Genomic DNA, 22,595 nt, shown 5'->3' on the forward strand with positions numbered 1-22,595 from the left:
TCAAATTGGGCGAGTTGCGCTATGAACCATTGTTTAGCCCATCTTGACCCAATCCATTTAGCCCAAGTGGACTTTGAACATGATTGGACAATGACCTACTTAATGATTCAGCCCATCTTAACCAGCTCAAATTCAGCTCAACCTGCGAGTAAGTTCTTATTTCGTGAGACAACACATAACATTGGGAATATCCCAATTGCTGAAAGTAAAAGGGACCAAACTGCCTTCTAATTCCCAAATCCAACATCCGGAATCAATTCTTAAAAGTCCTACCAGTCATTGATAACTTTGAGTATAAATTAGTCTGCTTGTCCCTATCCTTGTGGGGGTAGAGAGGTTGTTTCCAATAAATCCCGACTCAAGGAAAGCAAGATACAACTAGTATTCATAAAAAACAATCTAGAAGCATCGGAAAGAAATTAACACCACAAGCATCCTAGATAACACTATGATAGAACATATGAAAGAAGACCATATCAGTCATGATAGATACTGATCAGTCCCTCATTCACAGATAACTCCCAATTTTTTCTTGGCTATTGTTGACATAACTTTACACAACTTTGGAGACAGTGGTGCAACAACAAAACCTCCTAAGTCGTGCGTTCATGTCCATAACACTGTGGTGTCAATGAGTTTGTTGATATTTTTATAAGCACTTGCATGTTTCTTCCATTTCTTGCTGTCTTCCAGAAATGCCTCAGCAGAAACTCCAGAAAATAGTCCATTTAGCAATTCCTGAGGAAACATCATAGTCGTAAGGGAATGCACTAAATAAACGACATAAGATTTTAAGTTCTCTGGAAATCCCAGCACTGAGTAGCTACATAATTTTATTTTATTTTGAGAAAGTATGCTGAGCAGTGAGCAGCTACAAATCATTGCACCACATTTTATTAAGAACTCAATTTTGGACAAGAAGCAACTTCATATTGCATCTGGTTGTCATAGGTTCTCATTATGCAATTAGCTTCAGACTGGGGTATTCATGCTGTCATATGATTATATGTTCCACAACCATTGAGCACCATTTGAACAGAGTTTAGTACTGACCTAGATTGCCCATCTGTTAATAAACGAGAGTATTTAGGATTTAGGCTGCCATAACTGTCAAACAGAGACAAATGACAAGAAGTTAATGAATTTTTTTTTTGTTTTTTTTTTTGATGAGGTGGTGATCAGGCAGATCAGCTTGTACTCACCGCAATTATTTCTCCGAGTACCTGCTACCTTCCACCAGCATAGATACCAAGTAACTCTGACCATGCACCAAGGCTTAAGTAGATAGGAAGAAATTACCTAGTATTTTGTGCTTCCATTGAGATTTAAATGTGAGACATCGTGATTCTCGGTCTGCTTCATTAACCACTATGTCACACCCTTGAATGCAACAAGCCAATGATATTGAAGGTGTTTGGAACTAGGCATACTGATAGTAAAGGTAACTAAGTCAGCAAGAAGTGACATCAAATATGCAAAGAAATCCATTTCAACCATAATGCATACATCATTGAATATAACTTATAATAACATGCCAAGTGCAACAAAAGAACTCCAGTCAATCCTTTATTATAGCTTCTGCAGAAAGGGGAGGCTTACTAGAGTTCAGAATAATTGTAGTGTGCGCTCTAATAATATCACCATATATCGAAGATTCCATATGCATGAAGAAAGAATAAAATATACAGTCAAAGAGATGCTACCAGACAAGTAAATGATTCTACAAAACATAAGGGAAACATGTAAAAAAGGAGGCGAGTCACAATCTCTTCTGGAATTTTAACCAAGAAACTCTTTCCAAATCTAATTTGTTATCAACTATGCTTTCTCAATAATAACACAAATATTCATACAGCAGTTTCCATCCCATGTGATTAGACAATGAGAACAATGAAAGGCCTTACATGGATATGACATTTTGATTGTTCCTAGGACACCAATAACAGCAGGAACACCTATAATCTCCCCACCCCACCCCCCACCCACCAAAATAAATAAATAAATAAATAAACCCCATTGTTAGCCAGAACAGCCAGAAGAATAACAGGGGAAACTTTTCATGTATAGGAAGAAAAGAAGAGGGATCTCTTTTACAATAAGAAAGGTTTACTCAGTAAAAAGAACATACCCCAAAAAATCAGCATCCAAAGCAGTACATACACTCGCAACTCGAGTTGGGATTACTAAAGCAAACTGATATATATATTCATCTGTCCCTTGTAGAAACTGTGATCCTCCTTCAGGGAACCAAAATAAAACACCTTCATACTGAATCCAATTCTGATTGCATTCTTAACTGTCATAGGAGAATTGGCATAGGGAACATAATCGCGGCTTTTTGCCATGGAAATGGGGTAACATTCCCATAGGCGTTGGAATAAGGCACTGTAACTTCCTTGCATGAGTTGGATAATGCCTTTCATGGTAGATCATACCCAGGTAAGGTCATAGAACGCCTTTGTTCTTGACAGGGTGTATAATCGGTGTATTTAGGATCACTTGGCTTAAATTCTTTGAATTCCGTTGCTGACTCATCAATATTAGAAGTTTGGCTACCATGACCAGTCTCAAATTGAGATTTGGTAGGATATTGCAGCTCTCAGTAATCTTGGTGACAGATAGAGCTACACTATCTCCTTACCCAAAGCCACTTCTTTTCCATACTCCCAAGCAAATAGAAGAAACAGCATAGACCAGCTACAATAAAAATGGATATAGAAGTCCTAGTCCTTTTGTACCCCGAGCATTTCTCGCCATTGCAGCCCTGGAATTTATCTTAATGCTAAGTTAGCAGTGAAGATAAAATCAAATGCAGATGCACATATCTCTGCAAGTGTGTTGAAACTACAGATATCCAAACATCACAAACTGCACCAAAAATTGACCTTGATTATGAACATGAAAAAGCTTGCAGCTCGATCAGAGTAATATGATAAAGTGCTTCTTGAGGATCTTTTGATAGATGTGGTTATCCAAACAAGACTTCTTCAATACAACAGTTCCAGCTTAAAGTTCTCTCAGAATTGTAAGACTCCATTCTCAAAAATCCACAGAAGGAGCATATGAAATATCCATCCATACCAAATACTGCCTATGATTAACCACCTACAGGGTGAGATCGGATAAAACTCCATTTCTCCACAAAGAGGGAGAAGATGGACATTCCGACAAATGCAGGTCACAGTAGTAGTAAGTAACCGACGTAGATTTTAAAAACTCAGCACCGTACTTCAAACAAAGTCATATCTTTTACTGCTCTGATTATTCTGTTCTCTACATAACACTACTGTTACAATCCATTAACAAACGTTCAAATAATATTAGTTGGCTTCAATTAAGTGAAACCAGTGCATTCAATCAACTTTGCCTTAATCCCAAACTTGAATCAAATATATGAATGCTCAGTATCTATTCTACTATTTTCTGGCACATTTCATATTTTCAATATTCTAGTGCTAAAGAATTCGTCTTTTATGGCAAATTAAGACATAAGTCTCCCACTCTCGAACCATACACAAAGACAAAAGCACCGGCAGATGGACAATCACCCATTAATTATTCATGAAAGAGAAAGCCATAAAATGCTTCTGTTGCAGCAAAATACTACCAAACTAATTCTCAAACGTCAACTGAACTAAAATCCAAAAACATCATCTCTAACTAATGTTCTGCTATGTCCTCCTAGCCCTTCTCCAAGTGATTATTTAAAATCCTTCTGTAAACTTTGAAACTCTCTTTGTTTAGTAAACATCCTCCAAATACAGAATGGCATGGTAAATTCTCAACTAAAATGCATGCGTTAGAGTAGCCTTCGAACAACGGTAAAGTTGCTTCTATATGACTGTAGGTCACTAGTTCGAGCCGTAGAAGCAACCACTAACGCATGCATTATGGTAGGTTGTCTATATTACACCCCTTGAGGTGCGATCCTTCCCAGACCTTACGTGAATGCAAGATACTTTGTGCACTGGGTGCCCTTTAAGAGCATTACATCCTTGGAGGACCTATAAATCCGTTACTCTAAATTTTTTACCACTTATCCTCAGCAATTGTTAACACCTGCTACAAGCAAAACTAACTTTTTGTTAATTTAGAGACAGATTTTTTAAGCCAAGTGGAACAATTTCTTCATTGAAGAGCATCTTCTTTAATAAATAGCATACAACATTCATCATCATTAAACAAACCGAGTAGATTGGAATTGCGAGCATATTTATCATATTCTTTTTTTGACCTAAGTCGTCTTTCCTGGCCCAAGCATCCCACCAGTTTAATTTAACATCAAGATTTGACCATACTTTGATTACTCATCTTCCTATCTTACCATCACTTCATCAAAAACACCATTTCTCAATACATACAAAATCTTAGTTCATAGTGATGATGTATGAGAAAATAGTGGGTTTGAGATAGGAGGACAAAGAAACAAAGATTCGCAAATCTTAAATGTTATCAACTGTTGGAATGGCTGGACAAGGAAAGAGGAATTTTGGTCAATCTTACCGATAACGCTCTTGTATACTGGGTCTCTCGGATCCCTTATCAAAGAATGCTGAAACATCCGCATATAAAATGGAGTACCACACATGATAGGAATAGGGAAAGAAGGGAACTGAGCTTCAGAGCTGACGGCTGACCTAGCCCAAGCAACATATAAATAAGGGTGAATCATAAACTTTTAAGATCCTAACCTATTTGTTTTGTCCGAGCAATAAAAGAATGATCACTTTCTTTATTTAAAAATAATTTATTTTTATGTAATAATTTATAATTACATAAAATATATGTAGCTTATTTTACATTACAAATTTAAAAATCTTCTTTGTTTTTTAAATTTCATACACAATTAAATAAGTTCACATAAATTGAAACGAAAAGAGTATTTCTTAAACTATTCCACAGTTATTAATGGAGAAAAATGTTGGATTTATCCGTGTACTTTATTAAATAGTCTACATTTATCCTTTGTTATAGTTTTTGTTTAAATGAAATGCCGTTAACAAAATGAGCAAAAATGCTTTGAGTGGTCGTTCACTTAGGCATTCCACACCCTCAAAATTATACACGTGTCATTCCTTATTGAACATTATATTACTTTTTTCATTCCAATTTATGTGAACCTATTTAACTAGGCACACAGTTTAAAAAAATAAATACTTTTGAAATATATGGTCCAAAACAAGTCAAAAAGGGGTCTAGAGTATTTGTGTGGTTATAAAAACTTCTCATTAAAGGTAGAATTAGAAGTTTAAGCTAAATTATTTTCAAATTTAGAAAGGGGTCATTCTTTTTGGAACGGACCAAAAGAAAATAGATTCACGTAAACTGAAACGGAGTACTAAATATTCTTAATTTAGAGATAATTTTTATTTGTGGGTCCCACTTCCTTTTAATTTTCTTTCCTTCTTTTTTTTTGTTTCTCCGTCACCTGCACATCTCCTCCATCGACACACCTGATACTCTTCATTTGATCCACCGGTACTATAAAAAGAATACATCAGAGTCATACTGTCACGACCCAAACTCATCCCATCGTAGTGGCGCCTATCATGGAACTAGGCCAATCTTAACTCAACGTAATCCAAACCACAATACTAGAACTTAGAACATTTGCGAAAAAACGCACTTATCATTTGAGTAAACTATTAAAAAAAAACATAAGGCATTATTTCTAATACAAAACAACCAGCCCAAAACTAGGGTGTCACGGAGTACGTGAGCGTCTAGAGAAATAACATAGTCTACTATAATGTTTACTGAATACAACTGAAACACAACTAGAATAGAGAAGGAGGATCAAGATCTGCAAACACCATGTAGATACCTCGACAACCTCCCAAGCCTGCAACCTCGATCAGTGGTAACGTGGATTTGCACACAAGGTGCAGGGGGTAACGTGAGTACACCAACTCAGTAAGTAACAAGTCCAACCTTTGGACTGATAGGTAGTGACGAACGTAGCCTCAACAGAAAATAGAAATAAGTGTGCAGTAAAGTAGGCATGCTAATCTTTCAGGAATACAGCTCAACAGTGAAATAACTACAAATGTGAACGATGTAAAATATAAAGCTCGGCTAACTCTACATGCCGATGCATAGAATGTGTGAAATGCACCATGTGCTCCCACTCTCAAGTACTCAACCACTCGGTACTGCATATAGCCATCCGACCCAGAAAAATCCATCCTAGAACATATACAATGCTGACTGCAAGTCATCTAGTACCGAGGAAACAAGGGTAATCCAACTCTGAGGAGAAATCCATCTCCAGGTACATATATATAAATACTCAACCACTCGGTACCGCATACGGCCATTCGACCCAAGGAAATCCATCCCGGAACATACTCATCACTGACTATAAGTCACCTGGTACCGAGAAAAAAGGGAAATCCATCCCTATGAAAAAATTCATCTTCATACATCAATACTTCGGACAAATCCATATCCAGGGAAATTCATCCCTCAATAATATCATCCGCGCCCACTGTGGGTGTGCAAACTTCAGAGGGGACCCTACATCCCAAGTGATATAACAAGCCAACAAAGGCATAATCAATAATCCGTTGCGGCGTGCAACCCGACCCATAACTGTCACTCATCATTCAGGCTCTTGGCCTCTCTCAGTCATCACTCTCCAGTATCACTCAAGGGCTCACAATGCCATGAAAACTAGCCCGAAACAATGATATGATGCGCCAAATAATAACAACTAAGACTAAGACATGATATGATATGCATGAGTAAGACTTAATACATAACATCAATGAATCTAGTGATATGACAGCATGAAACAACTACCCGGGTCTCATCAGTATCGGCGTAAAGCCCTAACAGGGTAACTAGCATGATTTGCAGCACATTTAATTAGTCACATGATAGAAATAATGGTATCCGCAAGGAAGAGTCACTACGCGGTGCCATGGAATGAACCAAGCCACAATTCTCATGGTGCACGCCCACACGCTAGTCACTTGGCATGTGCGTCACCTCAATACAATCATATAGCACATAGTTCGGGGTTTTGAACCCTCAGAACCAAGTTTGGAAGCGTTACTTACCTCAAACGAGCCAAAATCCTACTTCGCGATGCCCTTGCCCCTCAAATCAACCTCCGGACGCTCCGAATGTAGCCATAAATAATTCGATACAATCAACACGAGCTAAAGGAATCAAACCCATAAGAAATTACTAAGCTTAAGGCCAAAAGTCAAAAGTCAATTCAAAAGATGGACCCCGGGCCCACGTCTCGAAATCCAACCAAAGTCACAAAATCCGACAACCCACTCGATTACGAGACTAACCATACTAGTTTCACTCAATTCCGTCTTCGAATCGGCTTTCGAATCTCAAAAGTTCATTTTATGAAGTTCCACAAATTTTCCCCAATTTTCACCCCAATACTCTAATCAAATGATGGATTCCATGATATATTCATGTATTTTAGCCTAAACCGAGTTAGAATCACTTACCCCGATGAATTTCTTGAAAAACCTTCAAAAAATCGCCAAAGCTCGAGCTTTCTAGGTCAAAATATGAAAACAAAACCCTGAATCTCGTATTTATAGTGCACTTCCCGGATCCCAAATCCGATGACCGTGCAAAAAGAAACTTCCCCGCTCCACTTACTCCGCTGTCCGCGAATTTTCCGCCATGGCCGCGAAAACTGCCATCTCCTACAGTCGCGCCTCCAAATTCTGCTGTCCGTGCCAGCCTCCTCTGCTAAGCACGGAATTCTGCCGTCCCCGCAAAGACACATCGCTAACCGCGAATTTTTGGAGCGGTCCACGTTCTCAACTTCAGAGAACCCCCTGAAACACCAACAACTTCTCTTAGCAACCCAACACATGTTTCAGCAGCTAATCTCCTCCGATAACTATCTGAAATACATCCGAGGACCTCGGGACCTCAACCAAATATACTAACATATCTCATAACATCATTCAAACTTAGTTGAATCTACGAATCACTCAAAACAACACCAACATCGAATCAAAATCTCGGATTCAAGCCTAAGAACTCCAAACTCATAAATTCCACAAATGACTCCGAAACTAATCAAACCTCGTCTGAATATTCTCAAATTTTGTACACAGGTCGCAAATGGCCCTACGAAGCTACTCCAACTCTCGGAATTCCATTCCGAGACTGTCTACACATAAGTCAACATCCGGTTGACTTTTCCCAACTTAAGCTTCTAAATAGGAGGCTAAGTGCCTCATTCCACTCCAAAACTCCAAACCCAAATCAACCAACATGATACAATAAAACACAGCTGAAAAACACAGAAGAAAGCAGAAACGGGGAAAATAGAGATGTAACTCATGAAACGATCGGCTGGGTCGTTACACATACAAAGTTGTTGATTGTTCTATTAGTAAAGTAGAAAATGATGACCGACACATAAATTTTAGCGATTGGGCATCGTATAAAACAACAAAACCTTTGACAGAACTAATATTTTGATTTTGAGCCATAAGAGAAGAGCAACATGAGCCTTCATCTGGATGCACTTTAAGGCATGTTTCATTGAAATGTTGTGAGCTATCCCGTAACCGAGTGCCGCGCCCCCTTTTTTCCCTTCGCGGAGAGGAGTCCGAGTTTCGACATTCCACGGGGTGTAATGACTCGTTTCCTTTTGGGAATTGGGTATTTGAAGAGTCGCCACCTGATGGATTATGGTGCGTTAGGGGTACCTAGAGCGATTAACTCATATAACTAGTTTGCATTACCAGAGATTAGGGTAAGGGCTCAAAGTAACCTCGAGGGAAAGGTGTTAGGCACCCCTCTTGGTCCACAACTGTGGGTCCCGACCAAACTTATATTTACAAATTAGTCCATACAAATAGCTGAATCAAATAATTTGCAAATAAAGCACGTTGGGTAATTGAAGTAGTAAGATAAGGTTTAAACAAGTTGTAGAAGATAAAAGTTTTGAATAGAGAAAGGATTAGGTAAAGAGGGGTCCTAGGTTGTTTGTCCTATAGGATCACCCCACGCAATGTCCGGTAAACACTCATCGATGAGGGGCTACACGTGACATTAACGCGTAGTCATCATATCCCATATCTACCCTTCCTATCCCCTATTGGACATGCAAAGCGAGTGTTTGGTCACTGACTCATATTGCATGCTGCTACTCGTCCCTTCTTAATAGTCTTGAAGGGAATTAGAACCTCTACCTATAGGTGGTTCTAGACATACCCCTAAGGCTTTAAAGGCAAAAATCTAAGGCGACAGTCAAAAAGCATTTAGGACTTCCACATAATGGGAGTAATTAAGAGGCTCATAATTCCTCCTCAAACAAACATACAGGCAGCATGACTCAAACACAAGTAAGGTCTTTATTAATCAAAGTCCTAAAGCAGGATTTCTAAGTGATTATGCAAAAATAGACCACTTTCAAATCCAGAAGTTATAACCTAGTAGTTGCCTAGAGACTCCTCTTTAAAGGATTATCATAATCAGAAAAGTTGAACGACAAAAACAGTTTCAGGGAAATGCATATTTTGAAAATGCCCCAACGCTTGCCTATATGCAGTATACTGTGTCTATATTAATGCAGAAACGAACAGGTTTTCAAAATAGACCCTTGTGATACCTATAGGTAGGATATCTAATGAGATTAAAGCAATTTCGAAAGATCTAATTTAAGGAAATGTCATGGTTTAATAAGACCAGTTTTAAGAAGATGAACTAGGAGTAATGACATTGATTTATCAGGCTAATTAGATTATCAGGCATAATTGCGAATAGAAATCCCTATAAGCATGGTATCTAGGCATATTACTAGTTTTAGTCAATTTGCAGTAACATATGAAAGACTTATTAGAACTGAATCGGAATTAGATCCTATATGCATGGTATCTATGCTTGAATTGATTTAAGACATGATTGTTTGAAAACCTATATACATGACTTCGAAAATGCAGAACCTTAAGAACATAATTTCTACTTGATGCAAACGACATTGGAAGTGGAAACCTATAGGCATGATGTCTATTATGCAAAAGAAATCAGATTCAACAAGAGTTAAACCCTTTGAACATGTTTTCTATAGGGTAAAGCAGACAGATTTGAAAGTAAAGCCCTAAGAGCAAGATTTCTACCCATATTACCCCACAAAGTAAACATCTACCCACCCTTTTTACTAAATACCCCAAATATCTGTTTACAAATTATTACAGGCCAATAACTGAATTACATAAGTGAAATGGAAAATCAAGAAGCTATTCTATACAGAGCCTGCAATCAGGCCCAAATTTCCCAAAGCGTCCAATGGTCTTACAAGCCTAATTTCCATAGACAAATTAGAGTCTAAGTGCATAAAAGTTCCCTAAGGGTCTCAAAGACTCCGGGCAATGCTTACACCTAGACTTAGTAACTAAGCATTGAACCAGTGCAGTGTAAAAAGGCCAGCCTCAGTATGCCAGAGTTCAGAGGGTTCTCAAGAGGATCCCAAGGCAGTACACATACTAGAGGGGGCAGAACTTATTAACTAAGAGTAAAGTGGAAGTGCAGGACACAAGTTGAAAGAAGTCTGTTTTGAAAGCAACTAGTAAAGTATTAAGGTTGTTTGAAAGAGGTTGGAGTGGTAAACAAAATCAAGCACTACACAGAATCCAAATGAACTCAGTAGTCACACAGGGGTCAAAAGGTTTAGGGATACACAAACATTTGACTACAGACACAAAACCCCAGCAAGGGGTCTTAGAACTGGTTCAGACATGCTCAGAGATAGTTGACACTGGCATAATCACAAACCAGTCATGAGGAGCATAAACACATAGAGGGGGATAAGGATTTGGGATTCACAAAAATGGTAAGTACACAGTAGGTAAAACAGTTGTCCATGCATGCTTTGAATCATATAAGGGAATACATTGATTTAAAGAGAAGGGAGTCATACTAGCATGCTGATAATATAACCTAACTACAGAACCAAAAGTAAAAGCAAGCTAGAAATAAAAGATAGAAGTAAGCAGAATGAAAGAACCGAAGAGCACAGAGGATTAGCCTTGGCTTGCAGCCGGCTAATAGTAGCAAATAGCACAAGAGAGGGGGAAGAACATGGATTTTTAATAAGAGAGGAGTTTTTTAAAAACCAAGTGTTCGTGTCTTGTTTGTAAAAGACTTAGAGTATTTATAATTGAAAATAGGTAGTGGAATAAGGTAAAATTCATAGTAGTATATTAATTTAAGAACTCATAATCAATCAATTAGAGAATCAAGGAAGTACTCCCTTAAATTAAGGGAATCAAAATCAAATGGAAAGATTCAGTACCATATAAGGCAGGAAGAAGGTTCAGTGCATGCTTAAATAAGGAAGGAGTCAAGGTTCAGTAGGCATAGAGTAGTCAATTGGGACCAAATTCAGAAAAACTCAATTAAGGAAAGACTAAGTAAAACAAAGTACTGTAGTAAATAAGGTAATGAAATCAGTTAATTTTACAAAGACTAAGTGAAGCTTTTAGGGCTTTAAAAGAAGATCTTTCAATCACCATCAATTAAGGAAAATCAGAATCGATCATGGGGAGTCATGATTCTGTCTTCTCAACATATAAATAGAGACGAATGGACAGGAGTAGCAACCAAACAAGGTCAGCTATATAGACAGAAAGAAACAAGATATGAGAAAGCACAATCATATAGAGGTGATATAAGGTGGTTAAAGATTCAGCAGAACATGTTCGAAGCATGGTGACCACGAGAGATTAACTAGAATTAGGTAAACAGGCTAACACACAAAACCAAGGCAAAGAAAAATCATGCTAACACACATAACCAAGGCAAAGAAAATCATGCTAACACATGGAACCAAGGTGAAGAAAATCATGTTAACACACAGAAACAAAGTAAAGAAAATCATGCTAACACACATAATCAAAGCAAAGAAAATCTTTAAAATTTAGGGCTTTTAACAAAGTCGAGTTAAAAAGTAGTAGGAACATAGAATCGGTCAACATAAGCAAGGAAAAAAGGTTTAATCATGAGGAAATCGGTTGGAACATGTGTAGAAAGAACTCCGAGAAAACTCTAGTTTTTTAAAGAAGGTAAAATGGTTTGAAAATGAGGATCTTTTAGAAGAAGTTCAAAAAATAGGCGAATCACAAAAGAAAACAGGCTTTAAGCATGAAAATAACACAGATCTGAGAGATCTAGAAGAGAGTTAGGGTTTCAAAAGGAAACCCAATAGAAATCGAAAGGACCTGTTGTAACTTCACCGATCGTGACATATAAGGTGTTATTTTGCCCAAAATCACACCGGAGAAGCCATAAGTAACAGAAACAGAAACCCTAGGTCCAAATTGACATGGACCAGGTTCCTTGAAGGCATTACAGATGATGAGCAGGGTGATGAGAGACCCATTGGAGGCTTGGGTTGAAAGGGTGGTCGTCGGAGATGACCGGGGAATGAGGGGATTGACGGAGTTTTAGGGTTAGGTTTGAGAGAGGAGAAAAGATGAGAGCATCTAAAGGTGCCGCCTTTGGAAAAATGACTTAGGGTAAGGGGTCGTTTAGAAATTAAAAAGGAAAGGAGGAATAAGGGTCGTTGATCTAAAAGATCAACGACCAGGATTTATGATGGCTTGGGTCGGGTAGACATGTATAGGGTCTGGGTCGGGTGATTGGGTGTGAAATTGGGTTGGAGAGTGGTTCGATTTAGGCTATAATTGAAAGCCAGATTTGGCTATAATTTAAATAGTCAATTTTCCCCCTATTTAATTTATTAAAAAAATAGGTAATTTTTGGAAAATAATTTAAAGTGCCAAAATGATTTAAAATACATAATTGAAATTTTAAAAATATGGGGACCAATTTTATGTATATAAAATATAATTATACCTTAAAATGGGCTAACATTGCAATTATATGCAATTTAGCTTAAAGAATACTAAATGTAATTATAAAAATGCATAAAAATTATACTAGCTATATTTTGGCATGAGTATAGAAATTAAATAAATAAATTATCAAAAAAATAATTTTGGAAATAATTATTGGGGATTTTATGGATAAAAGGGAAGAAAATAAATCAATTTAAACCCTTAAAATTATGGGAAAAATAATAAAAGCCTTGTGCATTCTTATATATGCATATATATGCTATTTTGAAGGTATTTATGCATATTTAAAATATATAGGGAAAAATTGGGTATCAACAGCTGCCCCTCTTTACCCGAGAAGGATGAAAGAGTTTTCGGGTAAAGAAATGATGGTCAATTTTGACCGGATGAGATGTTTTGAAAGACAGAGGCCAAGCTCCGATATTTCGAGTTGCCTACATATCCCTGGTTTAACAGGAATCAGGCCATGTATAGTTCTGGATTCACCTGCGGAGTATGCCGATGAAAATATTATAAGAACAGACACGAGATGTGGAAGCGGCTATGATCGTGACGGTCAGAGGGAACTGGAGCGAGATCACTCCTGCTAGGATAGCGGTTGCCTATTGGTTACCTGCAGATAAAATATGCTACAAACGTATTTGCGAAAATTTAAACATGATGCAAATTCCCTTCGGACCGTGAAGGTTGTCTTCGGACGGTTAGAGATGACGTCCTTAGACCATGACGTTCTAGGCCATGAATTGTTTATTGAGGGATTCGCATGCCATGAAATGATGTTCTCGGGCCATAAAAATGGTGCCTCCGAACCATGATGCCTTTGAATAATGATATGCAAGTTTGAGAGATCCTCATGCCATGTCATGGTGTCTTCCAGCTATGAGGATGATGTCTTTAGACTATGACGCCTTTGGACAAATTGGCGATATTTCAGCCCATGAGATGCAATAATATGATGTAAGAAGACAAGGCTTAGTCTTGTGAAATGAAGGGCTGAGCTTAGCCCGATCGAAAAGCAAGTAGATGGTATTAGAAAATGGAGCCACATTGGTGCAAAAGAGGAACAATGTTTAGTCCCGTGCAAGTGGGGAGGCAGGGATATGCAAAAAGGGAGGCAAGTATTAGCCTCATGCAAGTATTAGACTCATGCAAGATTGGAGACAAGGCTTAGTCTCATGCAAGTGTAGAGTCAAAGATTAGACTCATGCAAATATGGAGTCAGAGATTAGAATCATGCAAATATGGAGTCAAGTATTAGACTCATGCCAGATTGGAGACAGAGCTTAGTCTCATGCAAAAAGAAAGCAGCACTTAGCCTTATGCAAATATGGAGTCAGGGCTTAGACTCATGCAGTTATGGAGGCAAGGATCAACCTCATGCAAATATGGAGTCAGGGATCAGACTCATGCAAGATTGGAGACATATCTTAGTCTCATGAAAATATGGAGTTAGGGATTAGACTCATGTAAGATGCGAGACAAGGCTTAGTCCCATGCAAATCGAAGGTAGTGCTTAGTCTTATGCAAAATGGAGGTAGGGCTTAACCTCATGCAAGATTCAGGATAGGGTTTAGTCCCATACAAATATGGAGTCAAGGATTGGACTCATGCAAGATGCAGGACAGGGCTTAGTCCCATGCAAATAGAAGGCAGCGCTTAGCCTTATGCAAAATGGAGGTAAGGCTTAACCTCATGCAAGATTCGGGACATAGATCCCATGCAGATGGAGTCAAGGGTTAGACTTATGCGAATGTGGAGTCAAGTCTTAGACTCATGCAAATGTGGAGTCAGAGATTAGACTCATGCAGATATGGAGCAAGGATTAGACTCATGCAAAGAGAAAAAAACAGATAAGGGTAGAGCGTATCTTAGCTAGGATATGTTCAGCGTTTGACGACCGGATGGATGGTGAATTTGCTTTGTGTACGAATGCTATCGTCAAATGTGCCTGTGTTCAAAGAAAAATCGTAAGTTCATGAGGGGAGGTTGGTTCTTGCTTCGTCTGCCGGCCTTACTTTGCTCCGCCCTGGAAGCCCCTCTCGAGTCCCCCTAGGTAGCACCTGACTGTTATGAAAAATAGAATTTTCAAAAAATATGCATTAATTGATAACATAGGATTGTTTTGAAAGCGTATTGATATATCAAGTAACTTTTGATGAACTAGTGACTATGACACATTTCAAAGGCATTGCAGCTCTCTTATATTGGAATTTTGAGGGTCCTCCTCAAAATTCTGCCCCAGTTTGGTAGATGATTTTTAACCATTTGCGGATGGCGGACCTTGCTGAATCTTCTTCGGAATTTTGAGAATCCTTCTCAAAATTCTGCCCCAGTTCTTGACTGATGATTGACTTCCTAGCATGCGATGGCACTGGCTACATTTGCTCCGGAATTTTGATGACCCTCCTCAAAATTCTGCCCCAGTTTCTGATTCTGGGGGAATATGAAAATTTATTATGATATTGCCGAACCCGTAAGGTTGTCTACGTATCCCCTCTTAAACGGGAATCAGGTCAAGCGTAGGTCAATTACATAAGAAAAGAAATGTGAAATGATTCTAGGCATAGTATCTCTTGACTGCGTCTGAATTGATTGATTTTGGCCAAATCTCTCCATCCATCTCTGCAAGTATGAGTGCTCCTCCTGTTAGTACTCTTTGAACCATATACGAACCTTGCTAGTTGGGAGAGAATTTCCCTTTGGCTTCATCTTGGTGTGGGAAAATATTCTTCAATACCAGTTGTCCTGGTGCGAATTGTCTTGGTTTGACCCTTTTGTTGAAGGCTCTGGACATTCTGTTCAGATATAGTTGGCCGTGACATATTTCATTTATCCTCTTTCCATCGATAAGGGCCAATTGTTCATAGTGACTTCTTACCCATTTTGCATCGCTGAGTTCAGCTTCCTGTATGACTCTTAAAAAAGGAATCTCTACCTCGGCTGGGATAATAGCCTCGGTACCATAAACCAGCATGTGGGGGGTTGCCCCGGTTGATGTGCGAACTGTGGTGCGGTACCCTAACAGAGCAAAGGTAACTTCTCATGCCATTGCTTGTGATTCTCTACCATTTCCTTAGTATCTTCTTAATGTTCTTGTTGGCAGCCTCTACGGCTCCATTCATCTGAGGTCTGTAGGCGGTGGAATTCTTGTGCTTGATTTTGAAAGTTTCACATGTAGCTTTCATCAGGTCACTATTGAGATTGGCGGCATTGTCAGTGATAATGGACTCAAGAACTCCGAATCAGACAATACGATCCTTGACGAAATTTGCGACGACTTCCTTTGTTACAACTTTGTAAGATGCAGCTTCTACCTATTTTATGAAGTAATCAATGGTTACCAGGATAAATCGGTATCCGTTTGATGCAGTGGGCTCAATCCGACCAATAACATCCATTCCCCAAGCAGCGAATGGCCAAGGTGAGCTTGTTGCATTGAGCTCGTTTGGTGGCACTTTTATCATGTCGGCATGCACTTGACATTGAAAGCATTTGCGTACATATCGAATACAATCCGTCTCTATGGTCATCCAAAAGTAACCTGCCCTGAGTATCTTCTTGGCCAGAATTAAACCATTCATGTGCGGGCCACATATCCCAGCATGCACATCCTCAAGTAGCTTATAAGCTTCCTTTTCATCGACATACCTTAGCAAACCCAAATTCGGAGTTCTCCCGTAAAAGTTCCCTCCATTGTGGAAGAAGTGATTTGACAATCTCCGGAGCGTGCATTTCTGAATGTGATTTGCATGCTTCGGGTATTCTCCTTTTGATAAGTACTCCTTGATGTCATAGAACCAAGGCTTTCCATCTGCTTCTTTCTCGACATGAGCACAATATGCCGGCTGATTATGGATCATCACTGGGATGGGATCAATATAGTTCTTATCTGGATGTTGTATCATGGATGACAAGGTGGCTAATGCGTCGGCAAACTCATTCTGAATTCTGGGCACATGTCGGAATTCTATCTTTGTGAACCTTCTTTTCAATTACTACACATGGTGTAGATATGGCAATATCTTGGAATTCTTGGTGGCCCACTCTCCTTGTACCTGGTGCACCAGCAAATCTGAATTGCCAATCACCAGCAACTCCTGAATGTTCATGTCGACTGCCATGTTGAGCCCTAGTATGTAGGCTTCATATTCCGCCATATTGTTGGTGCAGGGAAATCTGAGTTTAGCAAATACGGGATAATGCTCACCCGTTTCTGACACCAAAATTGCTCCAATGCCTACTCCTTTAAAATTTGCGGCTCCGTCAAAGAATATCCTCCAACCGTCATATGCTTCCGTAATGTCTTCTCCCACGAATGATATTTCTTTATCAGGAAAATACATTTTCAAGGGTTCGTATTCTCCTCCTACTAGATTCTCAACGAGGTGATCTGCCAATGTTTGTCCCTTGACTGCCTTTTGAGTCACATAGACGATGTCAAACTCACTCAGTAGTATCTGCCATTTAGCCAACTTCCCAGTAGGCATGGGCTTCTGAAATATGTATTTCAGAGGATCCATCTTGGATATGAGGTATGTAGTGTAGGCACAGAAATAATACCTCAACTTCTGGGCTATCCAGGTTAAAGACCAACAAGTGCGTTCAAGTAGAGAATACTGTGCTTCATAAGGTGTGAGTTTCTTGCTCAGATAGTATATGGCTTGCTCCTTTCCTTCATGTCTCTTCATGTTGTCCCAAAACACATCCGAAGGCTCCATCTAACACGGATAGATAAAGTAGCAAAGGCCGTCCTGGTTCTGGAGGGACCAGAGCTGGCGGTATGGACAAGTATTCCTTGATCTTGTCAAAAGCTTTTTGAAAATCCTCGGTCCAACTTGTCTCGGCATCTTTCCTCAACATCTTGAAGAAGGGTTCACATATTACTGTGGACTGTGCTATGAATCGGCTGATATAGTTGAGCCGTCCCACGAACCTCATCACGTCCTTTTTGCTTTTAGGTGGTGGTAACTCCTGAATGGATTGGACTTTAGTCGGATCTAGCTCGATCCCTCGGTGACTGACGATGAATCCCAGTAAGTTTCCTGCAGGAACCCCGAATGCATACTTTGCGGGGTTCAACTTCAAATTGTACCTCTTGAGCCTGTCGAAGAATTTCCTCAAGTCTGCTATGTGATCTACATCCCTTTTGGATTTGATAATGACGTCATCCACATATACCTCTATTTCCTTATGTATCATATCATGGAAGATGGTCGTCATGGCCCTCATGTAAGTAGCCCCAGCATTATTTAGACCGAACGACATCATCTTGTAACAGTATACACCCCAAGATGTAATAAAAGTTGTCTTCTCGGCATCTTCTTCATCCATCCAGATCTGGTGATAACCTGCAAAGCAATCTATAAAGGATTAGAGTTCATGCTTGGCGAGGTTATCGATCAGGATGTATATATTTGGCAGTGGGACGTCATCTCTGGGACTTGCTCTATTTAAATCCCAATAATCAACACATACCCTGACCTTCCCGTCCTTCTTCGGAACTGGCACAATGTTAGATAAATAGATTGGGTATTCAACCACCCTGGGAACTTTGGCTTTGATCTGCTTGGTAACTTCCTCCTTGATCTTCAAACTCATGTCTGGTTTGAATTTTCTGAGTTTCTGCTTGACTGGCGGGCACATGGGATTGGTAGACAACTTGTGAGCTACTATAGATGTGCTCAAACCGGTCATATCTCCATACAACCATGCGAATATATCCTCATATTCCTCTAGGAAATGGATGTACTCTTCCTTCTCTGTTGGTGACAAATGAATGCTGATGCAGGTCTCTTTGACGGTCTCTATGTCTCCCAAATTTACTACTTCTGTTTCGTCCAACTTGGATTTAGGCTTGTTCTCAAAATTCTCAACTTCTCTGACAATTTACTCAGGGATCTCATCTTCTTTCTCTAAGTCACTATCCTTATATTGCGTTGCCTCATTACATGTCACAGTCACTAGGGACTCGGCGAGCTCGGGATGGTGTGGCGGTCCAGTTTATGAGAACAGCTCCCTTTGCCACGGTCTGAATGGAGAGGCCTTCTTCCTCCTCCTCCTCAATTATGAAACTGCAGTCCATATCCTCATCTTCCAAGAACAGATCCTTCAGCCCAACTAGTGCTTCTTCTTCGGCAGTTCCCCATATTGTGTCTGCCTGATGGAAAGCCTGTTCCAAACGGGGTATCGGTTGCTTGAGAGGGTAATATGGTCCACGCTATGGAGGCGACCACTCCCTGTACTTCTGCCATGTATACTGGTATCCGAGCCCAAAGGTGGTACCATGATTTTTCAGTCGTATCAGCTTGGTGATACCCTGGAGGTTCTTTCCCAACCCTTTGCCTGGGTTCGTATCCGGACCATGCTAGTATGCTTTCTATTTTGTTACTCCACCACTTATCTTTCTCGACGACATTGACCCGTTCAATGTGATGGTAGGTTTCCCCTCCTAGCCTTCTTCTATGTCCAATGGTCGGGATAGTTTGATTGGTGTAGATGGGGTTACTCCCATCTCCATGAATGATTACCTCTTGGCAGTTCCATTCGAACTTTACAACTTGGTGTAGTGTGGAGGGCACGACTCCAGCAGCATGGATCCATGGGCGGCCCAACAAAAGGTTATATGAGGCTGGTATGTCAAGCACTTGGAATTCAACATCGAACCAAGTTGGCCCCATCTGCATACAAAGGTTGATTTCCCTGATCGTGGCCCTCTAGGACCCATCGAAAGCTTTCACATTCATGCTTCCGGTCCATATTTCATGGAAACCTTTGTCCAATATTTTCAGGGTATCCAGTGGACAAATATTTAGACTAAAACCTCTATCAACCAAGACCCTGACAATGAACTTATCTTCAAATTGTACTATGATGTGCAATGCTCGATTGTGATTCAGACCTTCGGGCAGTAGCTCATCTTCGTGGAAGATAATCTTATGGCTCTCCAGCACCTGATCGACCATGTTGGCCATTTCCCCACCAGTGATGTTATTGGGTACATAAGCCTCGCTCAGTACTTTCATCAAGATGTTCTTGTGTGCTTCTGAATTCTGTAGTAGTGACAGGATAGATATCTGAGCAGGGACTTTGTTCAGGTGATCAACAACAGAATACTTTTTCGCCTGTACTTTACTCCATAGATCATCCGGTCCGGTCTCAATGATATGCTACCTAGAAGTGGCATCCTTACTTGAACCTCCCAGGTGTTCAGGTGTGTAAACTCTTCTAGTTCTATTCATCCCTTATGCGACGTCAGATTCCTCTATCTTAGTCTTCCCTTTTCGTCGAGCTTCGGCGACATAATCCTAGGGTATCGCCTTTGAGTTGAATAGGGGTGTGGTTGACACTGTCACAGTAAAAGGTGTGACCATTTCTACCTCAAATGGAGTAGAGGTGGCTGCGGGCAGAGCTACTTCCACCTCGAATGGAATTGATGCAGTTACCTCAGCATCAATAGGTGCCTGAGTCTGAACCACGATAGGAGTGACTGCAACCTTAAATTCATCGCCTTCTCAGATAAGCCCGATTGACCCCTCAGGGTCCCATTCCTCATTTGTTTCTATAACATGTACACCGTCACCAGGGATGGGATTGTTGCAGACATTATGTGCAGCTTCCTTCGCCTGTATGACCTTGTTGTCAATGAGTATCTGGATCTTATCCTTCAATGTTCGACACTCAGCAGTGGTGTTCCCTTTCATACCGGAGTGGTATGTATAGGTTTTGTTCGAATTGACCCATTGGGATGGATTTTCTAGGGCCACAGCGAGAACAGGAGTGACGTAACCTGCGGCCTTTAATCATTCATACAATTGGTCGATGGGCTCAACAATGGCGGTGTATTGTGTGGGTGTCTTGCAGTCGAAGTTGGGTCTTGGTCTTGGATAATTTTGGCGAGTTGGTGGTGACTGGAAGTGGGATGGTTGGGAATTATAGGTATGATGGACAACGGATGGTTAGGAATATCTGGGAGATGAAGGTTGATATGTAGGTGGTGATGCTTGGTATGTAGGTGGAGGTGTTTGATAGGTGGGTGGAGATGCTTGATATATAGGTGGAGGTGTCTGGTATGTGGGTAGGGGTGTTTGGTATGTGAGTGGAGTTTTTGGGCCCTGGGCCACCATCACTGCCCCAACATCTCTTTTCTTCGATATGCCACCTGATTGGAGTGCCTTATTCATGGATTGAAGTGCCTCGAAATTTATACCATCCCGCTCTTGATTCCTTCCTCGATCCTTTCTCCGAGCTTGATGATGTCAGAGAATTTGTGATTTTCGATGACCATCAGTCTCTCATAATATTGTGGATCTTGTGCTCTGGCGAGGAATTTATTCATCTGTTCTTCATCCAAAGCGGGCCTGACCTTGGCGGCTTCCGACCTCCAACGAGTAGCATATTTGCGGAAAGTCTCAGTAGGCTTCTTCTTGAGATTCTGGATGTAGAAGACATTAGGTGCATTTTCTGTGTTGAACCTGAACCGGTCCATGAAATCTGACGCCATGCTTACCCAATTTGACTATTTCTTGGGATTCTGGCTGATATACCAAGACAACGCATCCCCAGTAAGGCTCCTCATAAAGAGCTTTATTCGAATATTTTCATCTTTTCCAACCCCGACAAGCTTATCACAGTAAGTCCTTAGGTGAACCCTGGGATCACCTGTACCATCGAACATTTTGAACTTGAGAGGTTTGTACCCCTCTGGCAGTTCCACATCGGGCCATATGCACAGATCTTCGTAGTTCAAACCTTATATTCCTCTATCGCCTTCAATACGTTGAACTCGGCTTGTTAGCTTCTTGAGTTCTTTGGCCATGTTCTTAATGAGCAGGTCCTTTTCATAGGATTCCGGTGCATATGATATTGGCTAGGTAGAATATGGTATAGTTTTCACGTATATGGGGTTGCTCTGATGGGCGCCAAGAACTTGGGTATAATGATGGTCATTGGTGGAGTTTTGTGGATCGGGAATGAGTGGTGGTGTATTTTGGGGAGTGGTAAGTGGTGGTTGGTGGGTATGGAATTGGTTGATGATGTTGTTGTGGTAGAGTTGGTGTCGGTAGTGGAGTTACGTATTGATTTGGTGCAAGAGGATTTTGTGGCTGTTGGTTTTGTGCGTTCTGAGGAGGTGTTAGGTTCTTTGTGTTTTGTTGGTGGATATCGGGGACATTGAGGGTAAGTGACAGGTTTGCCAAATTGCGGACCTGCTCAAGTTCTCCCTGTAGTTCTAGTATCTTTTGTTCCAGCCTCAAAACCAGGTCATTCGGGGCCGGAGTACTACGACCATCGGAAGTCTCTGCGTTCTCAATGTTTTCCTTTCGGATTCCACTTAAGTCGTCCATCTTTGATTTCCCTCTGCTTTTTGTGTTGCTTGGAGGAGGAAGAGGTGAAGGGCCTTTGGATCTGGTATGATATGCTGATGAGGCTAGTATGGATGACCAACCTATGGGGATGGGAATAATAATAATAAAAATAAACAAAACAAAAGGTAACAAGTTAGTGGGGATCCTGAAATGTTTGCAGTACTTAAACACATAATGCGAGATATAAACTCGTATCCTAATTTGGGAGCCTCGTAGTGCCCGAGGTAGACCTAGCGACAAATAAATTCGGAGAACTTCAAATGTCAATAAATGCTTCATTTCATAATATACGAATCCAAAATGACACTATCATAATAATAAAATAAGTCACTACTAGCACTTGGCCTTATTACATTTAAGAAAAGCAAGTAAATCTAATCTATTT

General features: G+C 40.2%; 1 long non-coding RNA gene across 2 annotated transcripts; it reads right to left on the reverse strand.

The window, feature by feature from the left end:
* Positions 1–279: 279 nt before the first annotated feature.
* LOC107765105 (uncharacterized) lies at positions 280–4,635 on the reverse strand. 2 transcript variants are annotated; one of them, XR_001643366.2, is made up of 5 exons: positions 4,504–4,635; positions 2,129–2,868; positions 1,203–1,429; positions 1,054–1,107; positions 280–738 (listed from the first exon to the last, which is right to left on the reverse strand). It is a non-coding gene; the product is annotated as an uncharacterized LOC107765105 (long non-coding RNA). The 2 variants fall into 2 exon arrangements; XR_001643365.2 differs by having other exon boundaries at positions 2,129–4,635.
* Between the last annotated feature and the right edge of the window lie 17,960 nt (positions 4,636–22,595).

This window comes from Nicotiana tabacum, chromosome 16 (genome assembly GCF_000715075.1).
Source record: "Nicotiana tabacum cultivar K326 chromosome 16, ASM71507v2, whole genome shotgun sequence".
Classification (NCBI taxonomy): domain Eukaryota; kingdom Viridiplantae; phylum Streptophyta; class Magnoliopsida; order Solanales; family Solanaceae; genus Nicotiana; species Nicotiana tabacum.